General features: G+C 44.6%; 1 long non-coding RNA gene across 1 annotated transcript; it reads right to left on the bottom strand.

The window, feature by feature from the left end:
- Positions 1–622: 622 nt before the first annotated feature.
- LOC309367385 lies at positions 623–16687 on the bottom strand. The gene is made up of 3 exons (XR_014167116.1): positions 16585–16687; positions 14321–14409; positions 623–1068 (listed from the first exon to the last, which is right to left on the bottom strand). It is a non-coding gene; the product is annotated as an uncharacterized lncRNA (long non-coding RNA).
- Between the last annotated feature and the right edge of the window lie 3090 nt (positions 16688–19777).

The following is a 19777-nucleotide window of genomic DNA, read 5'->3' as shown; positions in this document are numbered from 1 at the left end:
GTAAGCCAACAGAGGGCATTAAAAATAAAGCATACCTGGTCTTCAGATATCCATGGTAGTTTTATCTCTGCTGCCCCCCCATGAGTTTTCCCTCCCCCAGTCTGTGATGCATGCATTTAATTTGTTACAGCAAATCACCCCCCTCCTGTTTCATTACTGATTCTATATGCTATTGTAATTAATACTCAATTCCAGCAGCAGACTGAAAAAAGAACCATCCTCTTGTAAGAGTCATTCTTGGCCTTAAGGACAAGGCTGATCTTGGAGTATTTGGCTGCAGTTTCAGAGTATATCCCAGTGGACTCAACACGGCTTTCATCCAAATATACATCTATAGGATTGCACAGTTGTCCAGACTTCACAGTTTTTGTCAGTGTGCAGCTTTCCACCATCAAAGACTCTGGTTGTGTGCAGCAGGGTCATCTCCTGCAAAGGCTACGAATTTCCTGCGAAGATTACAGAGGGGAGAGTCTGGGTTATATCCAACTTAGCCGTACTCAAAGGAAACCCACTGAAATCAATGAGGTTATTCAGGGTGAACTCAAATCTATTGCTTTCAATTGATCACACACACACACACACACACACACACACACACACACGGTTTTTTCAGATTAAAATTTCACAACCACATATCCAACATACAACATAGAAACAAGATTCCAAAGAATCTCCTGGACTTTCCTCCTCCCCTTTGTGGATCCTATTGTTAATCATTCCCTCCTGCATGTTTTTTAATAATCCAAATCTTTTACCTCTCCATTGTGTCCAAAATTCACCATTAAACTACAAGTGTTATGCTAGTCCTACTAACAATTTTCAGTTTACAATGGTCTTTAAGATAAGTTATAAATGTTCCCCATTCCTTATTAAAATTTTGGTCTTCCTGATTTCTGATTCTTCTGGTCATTTTTGCCATTTCGGCATAATCCATCAACTTGATCTGCCATTCTTCTCTGGCCGGGACTTTATCTTCTTTCCATCTCTGGGCCAATAACATCTGTGCAGCTGTGGTCACATACTTAAATAGTCTTTTCTGCTTCCTTGAGATTTCAGCACCTAGAATTCCTTAAAAAAAGGCTTCGGGGGGGGGGTTATATAAAAGGTTATTTTAAACTTTTTTTTCCAACTCATTATACATCATTTCCCAAAATTCTTTTACTACCTTACATTTCCACCACATATGATAAAAGGTGCCTTCAACTGCTGACTTAATCTGATAAGCTCTAGCAGAAACTCTGAGCAAACGAATGCTGAAATAGAAGCATCTTGAGGTCATAGCAATTGAATTCAGGAGCTCTGTGGAGCACATATGGAGATTCCTACTGAATCCGGACAGTGGCTTATCCAGCATCCTTTTCTCACAGTGGCCAACCAGATGCCTATTGCAAGCAGGACCTCAGAGCAACAGCACTCTCTCCTCCTGTGGCTTCCAGCAACTCGTATTCAGACTCATACTGCCTCTGACAGCAGAGGAAGAACATAGCCATCAGGATTAGTAGCCACTGACAGGTTTATACTCCGTGGATATCTCTAATCCCCTTTTAAAGCCATCCAAATTGGCTGCCATCACTGCTTCTTATGGGGACAAATTCCACAAGTGAACTGTGTGCTAGATGACAAAGTACCGTACTTTCCTGTCTATAAGACGCCCCATGTATAAGACGTCCCATATTTTGGGGTGCTCAAATTTAAGAAAATGGGGGGAGATGGCACAGAGTTGTTGAGCTTTTTCTGTGGAGCATTGCCCAGAATTCTTGAGCTTTTTTTGGGGGGGGAGGAATGCTCACATTTTTTGAGCAATTTTGGGGGGGAGGAAGGGAATGCCGAACCAAATATCACTCACCCAACTGGCAAACGCTAACAATCGCAAACGGCACAAGCCAAATTGCCGAGGTGGCAGCCAATCCAAAGCAGTCCTTGCCGTATCCACTAATAACCCACCCAATTGACAAAGCAGCAGCCAATAAAAAGCAGCCCTTGCAGCAGACACCATTCACCCACCCAATCGTTAGATCCTGCTCGAGGAGGCAACCAATCACCCGTCTCCCCTTTGCACTACCCATATATAAGACGACCCCCCCCCTTTTTAAATTTTATTTTGGAGTAAAAAACCCTCGTCTAATACGCGGAAAAGTACAGCACATTTTTTTCTCTGTCCTGAATCTCCCAGCATAACCCTAAATAAATATATAACGTAAAAATATTTTGCCAAGTCTTTCCAATGATTAGTACAAATGTAAAATGAGGACGCAGGTGGCGCTGTGGGTTAAAGCCTCAGCGCCTAGGACTTGCCGATCGAAAGGTCGGCGGTTCGAATCCCTACGGCGGGGTGCGCTCCCACTGCTCGGTCCCAGCGCCTGCCAACCTAGCAGTTCGAAAGCACCTCCGTGTGCAAGTAGATAAATAGGGACCGCTTACCAGCGGGAAGGTAAACGGCGTTTCCGTGTGCGGCTCTGGCTCGCCAGAGCAGCAATGTCACGCTGGCCACGTGACCCAGAAGTGTCTCCGGACAGCGCTGGCCCCTGGCCTCTTAAGTGAGATGGGCGCACAACCCCAGAGTCTGTCAAGACTGGCCCGTACGGGCAGGGATACCTTTACCTTTACCTTAAAATGAGGAAAAATCAAGCATGTGGGTCTCTGAATGCAGAATGCACCAGCTGGAGCCAATTGTGAAAGACAAGTGACATGGGTTATGACAAAATACTCATGGGGGGGAATTTATACGATCCGTTTCATAATAACGTCTATACAGTGGCACCTCGGGTTACAGACGCTTCAGGTTACAGACTCCGCTAACCCAGAAATATTACCTCGGGTTAAGAACTTTACCTCAGGATGAGAACAGAAATTGCGCAGTGGCGGCGTGGCGGCAGCAGCGGGAGGCCCCATTAGCTAAAGTGGTACCTCAGGTAAAGAACAGTTTCAGGTTAAGAACGGACCTCCTGAACAAATTAAGTTCTTAACCCAAGGTACCACTGTATTTGCTTTCAACATTTGTTTTTTGGGGGGAAATGTTTTAGATATCAAATTAGAATGAGTTGCCATCTTTGTCCTTTACAAAATGACACTGTGTTGAAGTTCCAGATGGGAAAACTAAATTAGCTTTTGGTCTGATAATTTGGAAGACACTGCCCGCTTCCATCCATCACAATTCAGCACAAATGTCTCTTTTGACTGGCATACATGTGGACGGTTTCTCATCTATGAAGCCATCATCCCTTAGCTGCTGCTAAACATGTACATTCCACAGGTATTAGAGACCTCTGCATCTTCCTATGAGGAAGAAGAGAGAGAGAGAATATATGGCAAGCAATATTGACTGTCCTTTTACGGTTATTATTAGCTGGAAATTGAACTGCAGTCATCCATTAAAAAAAAGGAGAATTCCACTACGGAAGAAGACCTATTTATTTGTTTGATTGTTTGTTTCTTTATGGTATTTATAAACTGCATTTCTGGTGGACTTGATAAAGTGCATCTCATAAAATTAATAAAACGAGCATCAATAGCAATAATGGAATAAAACCAAAATGGAAAAAGACAAATGAGAAAGAACCCCATTTTGAAAACCCATTTCTGCTTTTCCAATATTCTCAGGGGGACACGGGTGGCACTGTGGGTTAAACCACAGAGCCTAGGGCTTGCTGATCAGAAGGTTGGCAGTTCGGATCAGTGGCGTAGCGTGGGTTGTCAGCACCCGGGGCAAGGCAAGTAATTTGTGCCCCCTAACCCGTGGATTTGCGCCCCCTAACCCATGGTTTTGCGCCCCCTAACCCTAACCCCCAGATGTTGCGCCCGGTGCGGCCGGCCCCCCGTGCACCCCCACGCTACGCCACTGGTTCGGATCCCTGCGACAGGGTGAGCTCCCGTTGCTCGGCCCCTGCTCCTGCCAACCTAGCAGTTCGAAAGCACATCAAAGTGCAAGTAGATAAATAGGTACCGCTCCAGCGGGAAGGTAAACTGCATTTTTGTGCGCTGCTCTGGTTCTCCCGAAGCGGCTTAGTCATGCTGGCCACATGACCTGGAAACTGTACGCCGGCTCCTTCTGCCAATAAAGCGAGATGAGCGCCGCAACCCCAGAGTCGGCCACGACTGGACCTAATGTTCAGGGGTCCCTTTACCTTTAATGTTCTCAGGGCAAGATAGCTCTATGAAAGCCCTCTGTGGTGGCAGAGCAGGGATCTGGATGATAGCTGTTTCAGTAGCTCTAAGAGCTAGGAATCAACATGGAGCAGCAGGACTGACCATTCCCCCAAGGTATTTCAGAGTTCAGGATTTCCCATTGCATGCAACCAGGATGAAAACTAGATGCATATAAAATCGCTGTGAAAATGCTTTAAACAAACAAACAAACAAACAAACCCCGTTTTGAAAAATATATTGAATTTGCCATAAGCTCACCATCACCATCTAGTGTCACTTTTGTATAATGCACTTAAAACATTATATTTGCAGCTGTATAGCTGAGTCCCAGGTGCTCACCAGTTGTCAGGGACTGAGCAGAGGAGGAATGATGAAGACTGCCTCTTCCTCTTGAACCTTTCAGGGAAGAGGAAGGCAGTGTAGATTCGCAACAGGGGTTTGAGGAGGGTCACAGCTCAGAGGCAGATGAGGGGGAAAGTTGGGAAATCATAGGAGAGCCAGAGTCTTACCTGGCTGACACATTCTCATTAGAAAGCATTCCAGACCCTCCATCTCCCAGAACCCAGCGAGCCTTAAAAGTAGGAGAGCAAAGAGCTCAAAGACAGAGGGCACGTAGCAGCACCCATGGAGGAGGTGATGATGATGATGAATGAGGAAGTGGGAGAGACGGAGGATGGAGATTCACTTGGGACAATGCCATTATCCAAGATGCTGGGTTTTATAGGCTCTCTCTGCAAATGCTGAATAAAAAAAAGGACGGTAAGAAATCTTCCCTTGTCTTTATACTTTCCTGGGCAATAACCGGGGGTCGCTGACAGTATCCTGACACCAGTATTAGCAAAACAGGCCTAGTTTTGTGCATCCCAAACTGAAGAGGCATTCTGCATGATACCTAAATGAAAAGGCTGATATCTTTGAGGACACTAAAGCACATATCAAAGGAGAGCTGTAAAATACCTTGTAATGATGGCTACCCTTCTAAGGCATCCTCACTCTGCGTTATTATCTCATTTGAGGCACCAGGGGCAGGTACAGGGCATGCAGTCATGACCTCACCTCTTACTTAGGATGGGAAGAAAGTGACAATGTGTTTAGCACATGGCAGGGCAGAGAACATGACTGAAGATGGCTAATGCATGCCTGTGTCTGAGGAGCTGGGGCATATGCTAAATTATAGGTATGCTAACTAAAGAGTTTGGAAGAGTTGCTGCTACTACAACTGCAGGGGGGGAAATGCAGATTTAAAGCCAGGCACTGCAAATAATCTAGCCTGCAGGAAAATTGTTCCTACGCAGGTATAGGGATCAGTTTGGAAACAGATGGGAACAGCATTCTTTAGTGCCGCACAGGTAGCAACCTGGGCTTTGCTGGTGCTGATATTGCCTTCCAGAAAGTGGTGACAAAGGGGCTCTTGAATCTGCTTTAGCTTTGACATTCAGCGTTTTTTGTGTTTGACAGAGCAGAACTAATCTGTTGAAATTACTCAACATTCACTAGAGTGAAGACTCTTAGTGGGGAACCCGTAGAACCCTATTTTGGGAGCATAATGATGGCCAGTTACAGCTCATCCACACTTCCGTTTGACTTCTAGGCAAGGGTCTAAGAAGTGTTTCTTTTGTCCCGACACTTTCCCTGGGAAAACCCACTGTTTCCTGCTGAATTGAAGCAAACATCAATCGGGTTTTCTGGGCAGCATGCCCAGAAGACAACTCTCTCTGCTTGCTCATCTAAGATTTGTTTGAGAACAGGCTTTTCATGGGAGACTTCCACACTTCAGCCATTATTCTTAGTGTCAGAAGGTGATGGGATGCAATAATATATTTCCACACACAAGGCTTGCTCTCCCCAGGGTGGTTTGCCTGGCACCTTCATTGCGTATCTTTAGGGGCCAGGCAGAAAAATTTCTCTTCAACCAGACCTTTGGCTGATTAACACTCTACATACCCTTGTGCAAATTAATTGAAACAAAGCATGTTTTCTATCTTACTCGTAATCCTGTATTCAAAACAAACACAAAAAGTCAGTTTGGTCATTTTTTATGTTGGCTGATGCAATCATTACATCAGCAGCTACTGCATTGCATCAGATTTTAGAATCCTGTCTGACCGCCGTAGTGTATGATGCAATCATTACGTCAGCAGCTACAGTATTTCAGCGTTTAGAAACCTGACCAGATGTGATTCGACCGCTGTTCGAGATGGATGTGACACCTAGGAAATGTACAAAGATCGTAACTCTGCACAAACACACAGCTAAGACGTATCGAGAGATTGCTTCAGTGGTTGGTGTGAGTTTAGCAACTGCCAGCCATGTCATCAAGTTGAAGCAGGAAACTGGATCTGTTTCTCCTAAAGGAAAGTGTGGTCATAAGAAGAAAACAACTCCTACAGATGATGCTTCCTTACTTCGACAAAGCAAAAAGGAGCCGTATTGAATACGGATTTGAAGGCGAAAGGAATCCAAATCAGTTCCTCTACAGTTTGCATTTTTGTACAATAAACTACTAAATTCATTGTTTGTTTCAATTAATTTGCGCAAGGGTGTATGTCCTAAATGTGTTTGTGGAGTAGGGTTATTGGCTTGGTTTGTTCTTGTTTTTATTATGTACTTGGTGGTTTTATTCGGTATTTTATGCTGTGAACCACCTGAGATCTTTGCATGGAGGGCTGTGTGCAAAGTTAATAAATAATAACAATAACTACTTATTATTCTTATGAGTATGCTTGCTGATTTTTTTCTGCCTACACTGAGTACAGCATAGGGTCAGAGGACAGATGTGCACCGCAACTTCTTTGCATACATATGTTGTAAATGTAATGTAATGTCTACTCAAAGTTCAGTGGGAATTGCTCCCAGGTAAATGGGATTAGGATTACAACCTATGCTATTGGTATCTCTGCCAACCATATTCTTCCTACTCAGGGTTGCATGCTATAGAAATATGAGGCACTCAATCCCCTCCCCACCTTTTCTACACACATCCAGTTCTCTGGTTTTGGAGGAAATTCTTTTCTTGCCAGAGATTTTGCAACAGAGTTCACCCAAGTGAGTATGCTATGGAATGCCTCTTGGACTTCTTAATATATTATCCTAACCTGTAGTTAATTATATGGAAGGATGTTAACCTCCCCTCTATGTCAAAAAGGCCACAGACACCAGAATTTGAAGATTAGCCAAGATTAAATAATGGCAATTGAACTGCTGCAAATAAACATTTAAGGTCCTAAATGAGATTGGCAGCAGGAGGAGATGAGGTGTCTGAAACATACATTTTGTGGTAGCATCCTTGCTAAAGCAACAGACAATTCAGTGCCTGATCTTACAAAACAGTTCATTATAATTATGAACAAAATAATGAAATAAGCATTTTCGTAATTAACAGAAATAATTGGGATACTGCTTTTCCCTTCCATGTTAGAATCTGGAAGAACCTAGTGGGATATGGTTAATGCAATGCATCCCAACATTCTCCAGGGCACTCATCCAGAATGAAACTTATTTTATAGCTCATGGTGTTGTATATTGTAAGCTGAGATAAGCGGAAAGGATTGGAGAGCCAGTCTAGGGACTTCTAGAGAATGTGCCTCAGATGATATGAATTGATTCCTCTTTCTTTCTTTCTTTCTTTCTTTCTTTCTTTCTTTCTTTCTTTCTTTCTTTCTTTCTTTCTTTCTTTCTTTTTTGGTGATACACAGATGTTCCTTAAAGTTTATCCATATATTCCATATCCCGTATTTTTCGCTCCACAAGACACACTTTTTTCCTCCTAAAAAGTAAGGGGAAATGGGTGTGCGTCTTATGGAGCGAATGCAGGCTGTGCAGCTATCGCTGAAGCCAGCACAGCAAGAGGGAGAGCTGCGTAGCGCCTCTTGTTGTGCTGCCTTCCCAGCGAAGCAGGATGAGGGACAGAAGGGAGCCCTTACGGAGCCCCTTCCGTCCCTCATCCTGCTTCGCTGGGAAGCCAGCAGATCAAGAGGCGCTGCGCAGCTCTCCTTCTTGCTGTGCTGGCTTCAGAGATAGCTGCACAGCTTGCTCTGGCTTTTCAGGGAGGTGGGAGAAGGGACGGAGGGCAGCCCGTCAGTCCCTTCTCCCGCCTCCCAGAAAAGCCAGCAAGAGCCGCTCTATCTTTAAAGATCATGTCTGCGGCTCTTGCTGGCTTTTCTTGTTTTCCTCCTCTAAAAACTAGGTGCGTCTTATGGTTTGGTGTGTCTTATAGAGCGAAAAATACGGTACTCACACCTTCAGATATGGCTGTATTTAAGTACTTTTAAGTCCCACTGACATGAACAGGAAAATAGCTCAGGTGCTGAGGAACTCTCCTCCTTTGAAGTCAATGAGACTCAAAGCATGCTTAATTTGCCTAGATAGTGCCCAACCAAAGTCACTAAGTGCGCCCTCCAAGGTTAGGATACACTAATTCAAAATGAGAAGAAAACAATCCTATGGTTGAGATGAAAAACTGGGACAGAGTGAGCAACACAACCCAAGCCCTGCTGACTAGCTACAGGCAAAGCAGGTGTTTGTGGGCGAGGGTGTTTTTCTCCCTTTTTTTTTTAAAAAAAAAATCTCCTTCCATTGAGCAATGGAAATTACTATGCCAGCACCAGGGTTGGTGTATAATGAGGGCCTTTGGCAGCCATGTTGGGGAGCATCAGGGGACTTAGGATCCTGCAGATCCATAGCCTCCTCTGGCATGCCTCCAACACACAGCTTTTTCTTCTTCCTTCACAAACAGAACACCACTTGTAGGACATTCTCTGGAGCGTCCTGTAGACATACGGGGCACCCTCTGTCAGTATGAATTCTGTGGGATGTACAGCCATACCTCGTGTTATAGATGCTTCAGGTTGCATTTTTTCAGGTTATGGACCCGCCAAACAGGTTACGTCTGGGTTTCGGCAGTCGCACATGCGCAGAAGTGCTAAATCTCGCTTTGCACATACACAGACACGCTGAATCACAACCCATGTGTGCCCAGACACACCGCTGCGGGTTGCGAATGGGCATCCCGCATGGATCACGTTCACAACCCGAGCGTCCACTGTAATCCACTGAGAGCAGTCAAGTGCAACATTCCTTGTTTTGCTAGAGTGGACATGCAAGGGAATGTTTGGTCCAGCCAGTCAAGACTTCCTGTTTCTTCTGGCCTGGAGCATCCTTCCTTGCATGTGACTAGTGGGTGGGCGTGACCTTTCCAGACCTGGTAAAAGACCAAGACATGCTGCCACTGTCTCTCTTTTCCATCTTCCTTTCGTCCTGTGAACACCTGGACTGCTAGCCAGTCACTAGGTAAATCTCTCTTATGGGGTAAACCTGTTTGTATATGTTTGAAACTTTAAGCCTAAAGGCTGCCTTCAGGGATCACACTGCGCTCTGCCTGATCATGAGTAATTGGGTCCTCCCTTAAAGAGGGCACATGTTGCGGTGAGACCTGGCAACCAAACCCTGTGTTGTGGGTGGGTTTGATTGATTAGCCACAACACCCAATTGGTAGTTCCCTTGATGCTGGGTTTAATCAGGCCAATGGGACGCAAGCTAAACTGATCAAGGGACCTATATATATCTATGCACATGACCCAGAGCTTCCTCTTTCGGCGTGTGCATTTGGAACACCCACGCACCTCTCCCTATATTTAGGGCTTTGCGCTTGACCTTGCTATGCTGTCGTGTGTCGTCTGTCGTTGGCACAGGGGCACGGCAGGAATTTCCCCCACTTGGCTGATTGGCTGTTGCCATTTGGGTTCGCCTGCCGCATTGCAAATTGTCACAACTTGTAAGGTTGAGGATAGGCTCTGGTTCAGGTGATAGGGATGGGAGAACACTCTCACCATCCCTATGTGAAGGGTATTCCGTTAAAGGAATCCAGGGACTCGATGGTTTGGTCAACCCCTGAGAGGGGGTTGTGCCCGTGCCTGAGTCCAGGGGGACATTTGAGTGGCAGAGATAGCCTGTTCCTGGCTTTCCGCTTATCCAGGTGTTCACCCTTGGCTGACCTATGCTGGTGCCCTGGGTCAGCGCTACCTGCAATGGTGCAGGGAGCTAGTCAAACCATTTACTTGCTGTAATCAATAAAGCTGTGGCCTAAATTCTGCCAAAAACCAAACCAAAATCTTGTCTGAATTTATTTAAGGGGGAGGTTTAAAGGTCTAAACATGCAAAACATTCTTTTTGTTACTTATCAATAAGGCTGTGGTGTCTTTATTCTTTTAGGAGGGATTCAAGGTGTCTTACCAGGAAAATAATAGAATACATTTCAATCTGGACAAGCCAGATTGAATTGCGTATTGTCTTAAGAAACTCACACAAGTTTGCAACAGGTTTTTTGCTGTGTAAAGGGCAGTGGCGTAGCGTGGGTTGTCAGCACCCGGGGCAAGGCAAGTAATTTGCACCCCCTAACCCGTGGATTTGCGCCCCCTAACCCATGGATTTGCGCCCCCTAACCCGTGGATTTGCGCCCCTAACCCTAACCCCCAGATGTTGTGCCCGGTGCGGCCGGGCCCCCCCTGCACCCCCCACGCTACGCCACTGGTAAAGGGGGAATGCACTCTGCTAAGTAAAGGAACTTGCTAGTGCAAGTTAGGAAGGATATTAATAAACAATCTACCCTCTCCTGCCACCCTGAATATTCCCACAAATTCCATCCTGTGCCAGCTACCATCCATTACAGGCACAATTCACATATGCCAGAGCCCACGGAATGCTAGTCAACAACAACAAAAAGCTGATGATGCAAGAACTCTGCCGCTCCCCCAGTCTCAGAGCTGCAGAAGGGAGATTCATTCATATCATGTAATGCCTTTTGCATGCCAGAACCCTTTCTCTCAGACCAGGGAATGCTTTCTCGGTGGGGGCTCACACTAATGTATGGTGGAGGGCTTTTTCCATTACGGCGCCCACTTTGCAAAATGAACTCCCTATGGGAGAGCAGGAGAGCACCAGCGATGCAATGCTTTTGCAGGCTGTTAAAGACCTTTAGTATTTCCTGGCTGGCTGTTACTCATTTCCCCCCCATTACTTCTGGTTGTTGCAGTTGCTGAAATTACGTTTTGTGGATGTTTCAGCTGTTCTTTACTGGTTTCGGTGGGTTTTATGTATATTGTGAGCCAGTTTTGTGATATAAAAATGAAAAGTGGTATGCAAGGCTTTTAAAAAAATAAATGAATAAAAATAAATAATCCTTTTTTCTAGGAATTTGGGGAAAAGAAATCTCTTGGCTCAGTTTTAGTGAACTTGCAAAAGCAGTTGTGTGTCGAGGTCCCCAGGTCCACCCCAATAACTCACACATCACACAGAATTTTTGTTTAAGATTTTTGGCATAATTTTGGCCACAACTTTATTAAAATACAAATTTGTGAGTGGTTGCTTAGGCATTGGTTACGACTATCTGCCCCCACCATGGGGGACAGACTGACATTCCGCACGATGCGAAAGTCAGAATGGGGGAATACACTTGGGGGTTACGCGGAGCAGGGAACCTGCCCTCACCCCAAATGCAACCAGGAGCTCATTGCTATGGCCCGAGCCCCCTTGACAGAGTGGACAAGCAATAGTTAGCCCCCAATTCCTTTAACGGAATCCCTTGCAGTAGCAGCATTAGAGGGGCAGGCACAGCCAATCCATGCCCCTCAACCAACCAAACCATAAACCAATGCCTAACCGCAACCTTACAAGTTGTGGCGATTTGCTACGCAGTAGTCAAAATCCAAATGGCCCCAGCCAATCAGCCAGATGGACAAAATTCCTACCAGGCCCCCGCTCCAAAGCAGACAACCCCATGACAGGCATAGCAAGGTCAAAGCGAACAACCCTATTCTAGGGAGGGAGGGACGGGCAATCCGCTGTACGGGCAAAAAGAGGAAGCCCTAGCCTCGTGCAAGGAGTTTTAGCATTTCTGGCTGTCAATCAATAAATGGCAACATTAATTTCTTCCCAACAACAAGGGAAGCCCCAATCGCATCAGTGGCCAACGATCAGTTAGCCCGCCCCCAACTTTGGAGTGTCCTGGCGGCCCCCACCGCAACACGTGCTCTCCATGAAGGAGAACACGCTATAACATAGTATTTGTTCACTTAGTGGTTCAATCCATGATTTATTCAGTAGTATCGTTTTGAAAAGTCCACCACCTTATTAAATGGTCAGCTGCATAATATTTTTTTTTTTTTGAAAAAAATGTAAGTAACCTACAGCTGAAAATAGCCAACTGCAGATATCCACTGAGTTACGCGCTTCACATTTGAATGTTCAGCTTCATGGAAATGCACAAATGCTCAGACCCAGTTCATGAAATCACACTGACCAAATTTTTCCAGCTCGCTTGGGGGGAGGGGGTTGTAATTGAAGGAAATAGCTACGTTGGAGTGGGGAGGGTGAACTGGAAGGAAATTACACCTATTTCAGTGCTTTAGCAATTTTGTGGGGGTGTTTGAAGCCTGGATGAGTGGAGTGAGCTTGCGCTTGATGGATTTTTATGCTGAGATCAGGCATTTCAAAATTAACCTCCACCCTCGCAGATTTGTAGCTTTCAGAATCTCTAGTTTTGCCTATGTTGGATAGGTAGGTCTGTTTATCTGGGCACGACCTTTATTGAGCTTGAATTCATTGCAGTTCAGTCAGAATCAATCATTGCTACTTTCAGAGAAAGAAGGATGGCCTGGTTTTAACCGCTTCACTCTTAAAGCAAATATAAGGTCCCTTGGCTAATGCATAACAATGCATACCAGCTTTGGGATAAACCAATATAATTTCCCCCAAATCTTTTGGTGTGTTACAAGAGACACCTTTTGAGTATCAAGCTGCAAGTTGGGTTTATTATTATTATTTTTTGTTTTTTTGCTGTCAGATGCAGGACGATGCCCCACAAAGCCCCTAATTTCATTCCAAGCACATACATGGCAGCAGTAAAACTGAGTACTAGCAATCAATAAATGCTGTGGTAAATCACGCAAGCGAGGCCTTGGAAATGACAGGTCAGCAAGCAGGCCCGGTCACTCGCTAATATGCAACATGCCCTATCGGTGACCGCTTGTCAAAGTCACCGGTCTCTGTACATGAGAGGTGTGTGCCTCAGACCACAAGATTCAGTTGGGACCCTGACTTATTCTTTGAAAAACAGCCAGACTCAACTGTGACTCAATGTGAGGCCTGTTCAATTTAGGTCTGAATCCTGATTCAGGAAAGCCAAATCTTTTTACCTCCCCATTCACTATTATGGGGAAGTTTTTAAATGGCTATAGCTTTCGGTGCATGGCAGAATTGAATGAAATTTGCAGGCATAGAAACCCCTAAATGAAGCCTGCTAAATTCCAGGCAAATATGCCCATGGGTTTGGTGTGCCAGGTACCTTAACTTGTAAATCCGATGGTGGTTCTGAATACAAATGTGATAGCTACTGCACAGCAAGTCATATAGTGCATTTGAAATAGAAATAATTAATTTTATTATTATTAATTAATGTTACATCATAACAGTAAATTTGTCGAGGATGAACAATGAGGTGAAAATATGTTTAGGTGTCTGAATAGCTATCAAAAGAGAAACACCCACTGCCTTATTCCTAAGAATGAATGCGCTAATAATCCTTTGAGAAATATAATGTATTGTGCCATATTCATCTTCATAATAACACCCACATTATTAAATCCAGTAGCAATGCTTCAAATTATGCCCTGTGAACTTTGGATTTAATAAAAGGCATTTCACAATATTAAAGCACTTCATTATAAACAGAGCAAATAAAAAATGTGTGTATGTTCTTCAGCTGTTCATATCAACAGTGAAACCAAATGGTAATGGATGGAAAATTATCCAGTCTAGGAAAGTGGATTTTACAATGAAATGAGAGGATTGCTAGAGGGTTTCTAATTTTTTTATCCATAAACCTAGATGTGAAGTCAACCATAATAGAACTTGCCCAGCACAATACATTTATATTATATATGTATGTGTGTGTATATAAATATATATATCCCAACACACAAAAAATCCTGATGGGGGGGCAGATGTGGGCATTCTGCAACAATTACTGACAAAAGAAATTGCATTCAACATATCTCAAAGGGGAGAGAAACGTCTGGAAAAATTCTCTGGTGGAGGTGTTACAGGGTTTTGTTGCATTTAGTTTGCATTCAAGGGGACTGTGGGGTGTTTGTGAATGTCCTTTAATTCTACAAATCACCTCTCTGGTGGTCTTGGAAGTCTTCACTCTGCAGTCTTCCTGAGTGCCAGCATTTCTTGAAAGCGCCTGATGTCTTCTGCTGGGCTTCTCTGTAAACAGAAGGTGACAGCTGTTCTCTTTGAAGTGAAGTAGTTTTGCTTGACAGGAAATCAGTGCATAAAGGTGTGTGTGTGTGTGTGTGTGTGTGTGTGTGTTAATGCAAAAGAAAGAGCTTCCCTCAAAAACAAAATCAGTGAGCACCCCACTCTAAGGTCCTCAACAGCCATCCTGCTCCCTGACTTTTCACACATCAATGAAAACCCAGGGGCGACACCCTGATGTAACTCTTCCCATAGGAGAATTTGAGATCAGAAAGCAGGGGCAAGTAGGTGAAGCTGCTGAGAAATGTTTAGTGGGAAGAAGAGGTGGGGAGACACCACCCATGGCCGGGGCACCCCAAACTATTTTGCCACTGAAATATACTCGAAGTCGAGAGTGGATTTCATGCTCTTTATTCAGCTCATAGTGGTGAGGAGGAATGGAAGTTCCCCCAGAAGGTCTGCTTTATATACATTATTTAGACAATGGGCCCCATGTGATTGGCTAATTCCGGGATTCTCCTGTAGACCAATCAGGTTGTGGATTCACTTCCACCTGGAGCTAGATTGGGTGGCTCCTGTGGACCAATCAGACTGCTGCATTCTGGGTCCTATTGTTCTAGGACCAATCAGACTGCTGCATTCTGAATCCTATTGTTCTAGGACCAATCAGACTGCTGCATTTTGGATCCTATTCAACTCCATACATAACAGCCACCTGAGGTGAAACGAGACTGTGCCACCTCCCACCTTCCCTTCCGCCAAAGTCTTGCTTACCAGGGTCACATGACGAAAGCTTCTGGCTTCCGGCAAATTCTCGCACGATGTCCACAAGATCTCACCAGAACCCAGAAGTGGCAGCCACTTCTCCTTGATGCTGCGGCGGTGGAAGAGGTTAGGAGAAGCTTTGGCAGCTGCGACATCTCACAAGATCTTCATGAGATCTCGGCAGAGGCCACCATCGCTTCTCCTCACTTCAGCAGCAGCAGTCAGGCTTTGCCCCTTGGGATTCTGCTCCTAAGATGGATGCCTCAATCTGCCTCATGGGCTGGCTCAATCCTACAAAAGAATAAAGAACTTCTGAAGTGCCCAGTAAAAGAGGCGGTAAAATGGAAATCTCTTTCACAGATGAAAAAAGCATTGGGGAGGATGAGGACAGGTTTCAGCACAGCTGTAGTAGATATGAAATTGCAACTAAGGTGGGGTGTCTCAAAAGAAATAAAGCACAATCGGTTGTGAATAACAGGAAAAGTTAAAACATCAAAAAGCAATTGAAAATGTTAGGCCACCCAACCTCATGTGAACAGACTTCCACTTTCTGTACTCCACCCACGTGCCCCAGTACCCCACAATCTTCCCCCCAAATAGAGGAAGAATCTGTTTTGTCACGGGTGTGTGTCTCTTCCGCCTGCAGACAGACACCACTGGATTTCACCCATTGACATCAATACCATATTTTTGCTTCCAAAAATAAATACATAGATGCTAAGCCTCAAGAAAAAACATTTGTGCTTTGTGTGCCATCTCTAGCAATTTCACTCAGTTTAAACAATCTGCATTATCGAGAGTTTATTTCCATCTTCAGATGGAATTCTTTTTTCTTGCCTGTTTTTAAACATCTTTGGACCTTAAAAGTTGTGGCTGGCTTTTGTCCAAATATTCAGAGAGAGAAGCAGTCTGAGCTCCCCTTGAAGGTCTTCTTCCCAGCCCCAGCCATTCCTGTGTTCCTTTTCTCTAGCGGATACACATTTCTTTAATTAGTTTTGAGTGTGATATATTACAATGTGTAAATCATAGCTATGTTGTGATGCGTAAATCAACCCAACCTAGAGAAACCCCATCATCGAACTAGGAATGAGCTATAATTTAATCCATCCAGGGCCAGTCCTTCCATGGGATAGACGTAAATAGGAATTGGCAGTTCAGCAAGAACTTTTCAAGCATTGCCAGTGGCCCTAGATGGTGAGTCGGCGTGCTTTCAGATACGATGATCTGGTTTTACTGATTACCCTGTGAAAACTGTCCTGTGCCCAGTTAGTTGCCTCACTTCTGTCATGTGTGACTCCTTTCCCAAGTGCCAGTTTCAGGCATTGAGAGACCATTGGTCAAGATGCACCCAGGAGGACCATTCCCTGAGAGCACCCATCTCACCCTCCCTGACCCTATGGTCACTTCTCATTTGCTTACATCTCTTTCTTGGCTACTCTGCCCAACTGCCTAGGCTTGCTCAGCCACAGAGGGCAGCAATAGCAAGAAGGAGCAGCAGAACAAGGTGGCTCCAGAAACTGCCGGTGGGCTCCCTGCTAGAGCATGGGCCTTAGTGAACAGCAGTAATGCCTGCTCCTGGCATCAGCCCTGCCTCCTCCTAGCCACTCCTTGAGCATCTGTGATGTCACAGATGCCATGGAATGTTCAATAACATTCTATTTTTTAAAAAATAATATTTATTAACAGTTTAAAAACTATAAAAGAAAGAAAAAGAATTCAACAAAACAATACAATACAATACAAATAAAAAAACACTACGTAACACTAACACTAAAACATTGAATTAACAAAACAAAACAAACACAATTTAAAACACATCCAATAATTTCAGTACAGTATCTTATCTTTCATTCACTTGTTTCCACGACCTCCTCACACCTCCCTTTTTTTATTCCACTTCAATTAACTGTTTCAGCAATTCCTTTCCATCTTCCTCTGTTTTCTGTCCTGTACTTTATCTTAACTTATTCTAACCTTATTTTTTCCCTTTAATGCATTAAAAATCTATTTGTACTTAATTCCTTATAACATTTCTGCTAAAGCCATATAACTTCATTCCAACATTTTTCTAACATTCATTAATTTTACAGTATTTCTGTAAATAATCTTTAAATTTCTTCCAGTCTTCTTCCACCGACTCTTCTCCCTGGTCTCGGATCCTGCCAGTCATTTCCACCAGTTCCATATAGTCCATCAACTTCATCTGCCATTCTTCCCGGGTGGGTAAATCTTGTGTCTTCCAATACTTCGCGATGAGTATTCTTGCTGCTGTGTTCAATAACATTCTAAAGGGGAAGGATCAGTCACAGAATCCTGGAAAGCAATACAGTTTATGTGAAGGATGCTGGAAATCTAGGTGGAGTCGGCTATACCCCACATAGTGTATAGGAAAAGATGCATGCTAATTGACAGGGGAAAGCAATGGAGGCAGAGGTATGAGACCAACAGAGAGTGGAAGGGCTTGGGTGCTGAATGGCACAGAGATATGGAGAGGTAAAGCTCAAGGTGCTCACATGTGAGATAGCTAAAGGGAGGGGGAGACAAAGTAAACAGAATGTTTACTTTGGGGACCATGTATGCAGTAGCATTTGGAGAGCAGCAACATTTACCTCACCTTGAGTCACTGGTGTTGCTGTGGATTAGCGGAGAGGAAAAGGGCAAGGTGGCAGTGAAGTCAGCATAATCACAGTGCAAACATAAGGGCTGGAGCATCAACGGGTCCCATGGTACATTCCTGCAGATCTGTTGTTGTTAACAGAGAACAACTTAAGGTTTATGTACAGAAGTTGCAGTTGGGATGAAATACTGCGACACAGGTGATACAGGTTACACGGAAAGGGGAGGGATGTCAGAATATTCCGTTCCATCTTAAGAACAGACGTGTGGATTGTTGTATGTCACATGTCTGTTTACACTCCAGTACAGCACTTCTGGGAACTTCTGTTTGTGTATAGCTATTGCTTCCTGCTCCTTGCTTGGACACGAAGGGGAGAAGACATGTTTTTCCCTTTTGTCCTGATGTATGATGAATAAACTGCTTGTAAATATGCTTTACACAGCCTCTATCTGCCCTTCTGCTGCGAAGAGTTTTTTTTTACTCTGCTGGCTTGCATGCTCAGCTTCTGAAAGCTTCGGAAGCTCGAGTCGCAGTTACATGCTGATCCAAGGACTGGAGATTGCTCGGCAACTGGCCAGTGGGTTGGAGCCAGCTGGGGGCCTGCCAAATGCCCCCGCTTCCTTGGCAGTATCCCACCAACACCAACTGCATGACCACCTCGCCCTTCCTCATCCTTCTTAGCTGCTATGATGCCAGTTTTGGGAGGGTCAAGTAAGCTCCACTGCCCTGCCGACCGCTACCACCACAATTGTGGGGGCTGGCACCATGCAATGTGCACACACACACCGCTCAATGTGCTGATGTCGTGCACCCACTGTGCGACGTGCTGACAATCACTCGTGAATGTTGCATGATATGCTGACAAGTCACACCTGCACTGCACAGCTTGTGCACGTGATGCGAGCATGCCATGCGGCATTTTCACGGTTGCTGTGGAATTTCGATGGGGCCTAGTCCCATCCTTGAAAATTTGGGGGGCCCTCACACACACACACACACACACACACACACACACCATGGACAGGAGGGCGAAGGAGGCAGAGGCTTAAAACTGAAGGACACCAGAAGCAGGGAGCTGAGTAACATTTTTCACTACAGTGGTACCTCGGGTTAAGTACAATTCATTTTGGAGGTCTGTTCTTAACCTGAAACTGTTCTTAACCTGAAGCACCACTTTAGCTAATGGGACCTCCTGCTGCCGCCGCGCCACCAGAGCATGATTTCTGTTCTCATCCTGAAGCAAAGTTCTTAACCCAAGGTACTATTTCTGGGTTAGCGGAGTCTGTAACCTGAAGCGTATGTAACCCAAGGTACCACTGTATTAAAAAGTTGAAGATTTCCTCCGAGAAGCAAAGCGCTGTTTTGTCTGTGGGGGATTGTTTGACAAGACACTAAATTGAGCTCATCACTGGAAAGGCAAAACACTTCAGCCTTTCAGAGGCTATATCTGATGGAAGAAGGTAGATTCTCCTTGCCACAGGGAAGTCCCTGTCCTGTGTGCTTTTGAAATCATTGGATATGCTGCACATCTCTATGATGAACTCCTCCTCCCCACCCCCTTTGGCAAGAACTTCTGGGAAACCAGTGTGATTTTCCATTCCTGATATCACAACTAATTATCCTATTACAGCGTGCCATACAATAATATTATTCATACTAATATTAGCAGTGTTATCACTTTTATAAATGCTACTTCTCCTAAATAAATTAAACTCCAAGGCTATTAACATTTTGATTACTGTTTAGCGGCACTGAATTTCTCCTTAATATTAATCTTGTGCTGGCAGCCATGCTGGTACCTGGATTAATTGCAAAAGTAACCGAAATTTAAAGTTAATGATTTTTGTGTGTGACTCTAGGCTTCGAACCATTTTGTAACGCAGCCTGAGGCCTCATGCAGTGAAATAGGCTCCCGGGTCCACGTTACACCCTGGAACCTTAAGAATGGGCTCTCAGAAAACTCCCTTCTGAGAACTGTTGGCTCCTCTGTAGTCT

The sequence above is a fragment of the Podarcis melisellensis genome (genome assembly GCF_964234715.1).
Source record: "Podarcis melisellensis genome assembly, chromosome: 3".
NCBI lineage: Eukaryota > Metazoa > Chordata > Lepidosauria > Squamata > Lacertidae > Podarcis > Podarcis melisellensis.
Note: the sequence above shows the minus strand (reverse complement) of the source record. Positions and strands in the feature narration are given on the sequence as shown.